Below are 5,789 nucleotides of genomic sequence, written 5' to 3'. Positions count from 1 at the left end.
TGTAAAGTAAAAGAAGCTATAAAATATTATTTAAAGAAAAAAAGATTTGTATATTTTTTATACTAAGTATTTAAAATTCTAAAAAATCTATTTTTTATTTTTTTACATTGAAATATTTTAATAAAATTTTAGTAACTTTATCTCTCTAAATATAAAGGTTTATAATATATAATAAATTTTATAAGTACATCAAAATATCTTAAATTCATAAATAATAACAAATTAATAATCTTAATTATGATAATTTTTTCATCTTATAATTTTTTTTAATTATCGATCATCTTTTTTTATAAGTACACCTAAATATATTTATAATATTATGTGTATTATTTTTATAATTAGTAAAAATATTATTTTATACATGAATTAAAACTAATATAACAAATAATATTTTTTTACAAAAATTGCTATAATTATAATTATAATTCCACCATCCTTTATGACATTCGTATTTTTTAAGTGTAATATAAAATCATCAAATCACTATTATTTTAAATGATAATTTATAAAATAAAAATAAATTATTATTTTATTTATATTAAAATTATTTTAAATTTTTAAAATACATGTACAACTTATTAGAGTATTAGTTGAGTTAGTAAATTAATTTTCTATTCTAATATGATTATTTAGAAGGTAAAGTAATCTTTTTAACATAATTAATATTGACTTTTGTATATACTATATATACTGCAACTTTACTCTTTAAAAAATAGAATTTAATATTATTGTTATATTAATTATTTAAAAAAATAACTAAATAATAATATAACAATGATAAATAATAATAATAATAAAATAAATCAATAATTTAAATCTAAAAATCAAAAATATATCTCAATACTAAAGTTCAAATAAGAAGGATTCAACAATAAATATTCAATCGTATATGTTTATCTCATGATCCAAATTTTTAATATACTCCACTTCGAGCTTAACTCATATTGGTAATAACATATATAAAATTTTGAATATCAGAAAACAAAAACCTCAACCACTCATTAGAGGCACATTATATTAACATAATAATCATAATTTAATTATTTTTACTTACATAAAATAATAACCCTATTAATTATCACTACTCATCTGTCCTACTTTTGCATCAAACACAAAATTTGTCCCTTTTCAATGAAGTTACACATCACTTTATGCAACTCATAATTAGAGAATTATATCACCGTAACAGTCTCATTTCGTTATACGTGTCATCTATCATCTATATGTATAAAAGGAATCTTACTTCTATATCATAAAATTGTAAAAAGTCAAAGAGTGCTCAACGTGAAGCCAATTAATCCTGTGCATGATATCCAACTGTTTTTGCCACCTTATTTCTGATACACGAAGTACTAGGTTAGATAGTTTCAAGAATTTTATCATTATTCTAAAAAGAAATAAGCTATAAAATATTATCTAGAAAGGAAAAATTTACTTATTTTTTATACTAAGTATTTAAACTCCTAAAAATTCATTTTGTTATATTTTTACATTTCGTTGTATTTTTACATTGAGATATTTTAATAAAATATTAGTAATTTTATTTTTCTAAATATAAAAGTTTATAATATATGATAAATTTTATAAATATAGCTAAATATTTTAAATTCATAAATAATAACAAATTAATAATCTTAATCATAGTAGTTTTTTTTATCTTATAATTTCTTTTAAAGTATTGATATTTTTTTATAAGTACACCTAAATATATTTAGAATATCATGTGTATTCTTTTTACGACCAGTAAAATTATTGTTTTATACAAAAATTAAATTAATATAACAAATAATATTTTTTACAAAGATGTTTATAGTTGTAATTATAATCTTATCGTCTTTTATTACATTTGTAATTTTTAATTTTAATATAAAATTATCAAATCACTATTATTTTAAACAATTATTTATAAAATAAAAATAAATTATTATTTTAATTATATTAAAATTATTTTAAATTTTAAAAACACGTGTACAACTTGTTAGAGTATTAATTAAGTTAATGAATTAATCTATTGGCTAATTAAATCGGTCCATAATGTCTAAGTAGTTTGATAATCGTATTCGTATAAGATCGTTAAAGATGTGTTTATCAAGAATTTGATTTATATACATATCAAAAGTCAAAAAGTGTTCAAAGTAAAGTCTATTAAACTTGTGTATAGTGTTCAAGTATTTTGACCACTTTATTTTAGATACACGAAATACCAAGTTAGATGGCTTCAAGAATTTTATTATAATTCTAAAAAGAAAGAAGTTATAAAATATTATTTAAAAAAATTTGCATATTTTTTATACTAAGTATTTAAAGTTCTAAAAATATATATTTCTTTATATTTTTACATTGAGATATTTTAATAAAATTTTAGTAACTTTATCTCTCTAAATATAAATATTTATAATATATAATAAATTTTATGAGTACATCTAAATATCTTAAATTCATAAATAATAACAAATTAATAATCTTAATAATGATAGTTTTTCATCATATAATTTTTTTAACTATCGATCATCCTGCTTTATAAATACACCTAAATACATTTAGATATTATGTGTATTATTTTTATAATTAGTAAAAAATATTATTTTATACAAAAATTAAAATTAATATAACAAATAATATTTTTTATACAAATTTTTATAATTATAATTATAATTGTACCCTCCTTTGACATTCGTATTTTTTAAGTTTAATATAAAATCTATGTCAATCCTAAGGTTTAGATAAAAAAGATCCAACAACAGCAAATGTATGTCAATTCTATATTCTTATTTGTATGTCTCATGACCCAAATTTTTAACCTCCTCCACTTCGAGCCTAACTCATATTGGTAATAATATTTATAAAACTTGAATACTAGAAAACAAAAACCTCAACCACTAATTACAGCCATATTATATTAACATAATAATTATAATATAATTATTTTTATTTATACAGAATAATAACCCTATTAATTACCACTACTCATCTGTTCCACTCCTGTAACAAACACAAAATTTGTTCTCTTCAATAAAGCCATACATCACATTATGCAACTCATAATTAGAGAATCGTGTCATTATAACAGTCTCATCTTCTTGTACGTGTCTTCTAATGTATAGAAAAGTGCGCAACGTAAAGCCAATTAATCATGTGCATATAGTATCAAGTGTTTTGGCCACCTTATTACTAATACACAGAATATTAGGTTAAATAGCTTCAAAAATTTTATTATTATTCTATAAAGAAAAAAGCTATAAAATATTATCTAAAGAAAAGAATTTTACATATTTTTTATTCTAAATATTTAAACTCCCAAAAATTTATTTCGTTGTTTTTTTACGTTGAGATATTTTAATAAATTTTTTGTAACTTTATCTCTCTAAATATAAAAGTTTATGATAAATTTTATGAATACACCTAAATATATTAAATTCATAAATAATAACAAATTAATAATTTTAACGACAGTAGCTTCTTTATCTTATCATTTTTTTTAAGTATTGATCATTTTTCTATAAGCACACCTAAATATATTTGAATATTATGTGTATTATTTGTATGACCAGTTAAATTATTGTTTTATACTAAAATTAAAATTAATATAACAAATAATATTTTTTCAAAAGATTTTATAATTGTAATTATAATCTTATCATCTTTTATGATATTCATATTTTTTAATTTTAATATAAAATTATCAAATCACTAATATTTTAAATGATAATTTATAAAATAAAAATTTATTATTTTATTTATATTAAAATTATTTTAAATTTTAAAAACATGTGTACAACTTATTAGAGTATTAGTTGAGTTAGTAAATTAATCTATCGGTCAATTAAATCGGGGTATAGTGTCTAAGTGTTTTGATCACCGTATTAGTATAAAATCGTTGAAGATGTTTTATCAAGAATTTGATTTATATACATACGAAAAGTCAAATAATGCTCAAAGTAAAGTCCATTAAACCTGTGTATGGTGTTCAAGTATTTTGACTACTTGAAATATCAAGTTAGATCTTCAAGAAATTTATTATTATTGTAAAGTAAAAGAAGCTATAAAATATTATTTTAAAAAAAAGATTTGGATATTTTTTATATTAAATATTTAAAATTCTAAAAAAAATCTATTTCTTTATTTTTTTACATTGAGATATTTTAATAAAATTTCACTTTATCTCTCTAGATATAAAGGTTTATAATATATAATAAATTTTATGAGTACATCAAAATATCTTAAATTCATAAATAATAACAAATTAATAATCTTAATTATGATAAGTTTTTCATCTTATAATTTTTTTAATTATTGATCATCTTTCTTTATAAGTACACCTAAATATATTTATAATATTATGTGTATTATTTTTATAATTAGTAAAGTTATTATTTTATACATGAATTAAAACTAATATAACATAATATTTTTTACAAAAATTTTTATAATTGTAATTATAATTCTACCATCCTTTATGACATTCATATTTTTTAAGTTTAATATAAAATCATCAAATCACTATTATTTTAAATAATAATTTATAAAATAAAAATAAATTATTATTTTAATTATATTAAAATTATTTTAAATTTTAAAAACATGTGTACAACTTATCAGAGTATTAGTTGAGTTAGTGAATTAATTTTCTATTCTAGTATGATTATTTAAAAGGTAAAGTTGTCTTTTTAACATAATTAATATTGACTTTTGTATATACTATATATACTACAACTTTACTCTTTAAAAAACAGAATTTGATATTATTTTTATATTAATTATTTAAAAAATTAACTAAATAATAATAATAATAATAATAATAATAATAATAATAATAATTCAAATCTAAAAATCAAAAACATATCTCAATCCTAAGGTTTAAATAAGAAGGATTCAACAACAGCAAACATATGTCAATCCTATATTCTTCTATGTTTGTCCCATCACCCAAATTTTTAATATTGGTAATAACATATATAAAACTTGAATATTATAAAATAAAAACCTCAACCACTCATTACAGGCACATTATATTAACATAATAATCATAATTTAATTATTTTTACTTACATAGAATAATAACTCTATTAATTACCACACTCTTGCCTTAAACACAAAATTTATCCTTTTTCAATGAAGTCACACATCACTTTATACAATTCATAATTAGAGGACAGTGTCACCGTAACAGTCTCATCTCGTTATACGTGTCATCTATATGTATAAAAGAAATCTTTCTTCTACATCATAAAATTGCAAAAAATCAAAGAGTACTCAACGCTTGTGCATGGTATTCAAGTGTTATGGCCACCTTATTTCTGATACACAGAGTACTAAGTTAGATAGCTTCAAGAATTTTATTATTATTCTAAAAAAAAAAGAAGCTATAAAATATTATCTAAAAAAAATTTACTTGTTTTTATACTAAGTATTTAAACTTCTAAAAATTCATTTCATTGAATTTTTACGTTGAGATATTTTAATAAAATGTTTGTAACTTTATCTCTCAAAATATAAAAGTTTATAATATATGATAAATTTTATGAATACAGCTAAATAATTTAAATTTATAAATAATAACAAATTAATAATCTTAATCATAGTAGTTTCTTCATCTTGTAATTTTTTTTAAAGTATTGATCATTTTTTTTACAGGTACACCTAAATATATTTAAATTAAAATATTATGTGTATTGTTTTTATGATCAATAAAATTATTGTTTTATACAAAAATTAAAATTAATATAACAAATAATATTTTTTACAAAAAGTTTTATAGTTGTAATTATAATCTTATCGTCATTTATGAG

This window comes from Arachis stenosperma, chromosome 9 (assembly GCF_014773155.1).
Source record: "Arachis stenosperma cultivar V10309 chromosome 9, arast.V10309.gnm1.PFL2, whole genome shotgun sequence".
In the NCBI taxonomy this organism is placed as follows: Eukaryota; Viridiplantae; Streptophyta; class Magnoliopsida; order Fabales; family Fabaceae; genus Arachis; species Arachis stenosperma.
Note: the sequence above shows the minus strand (reverse complement) of the source record.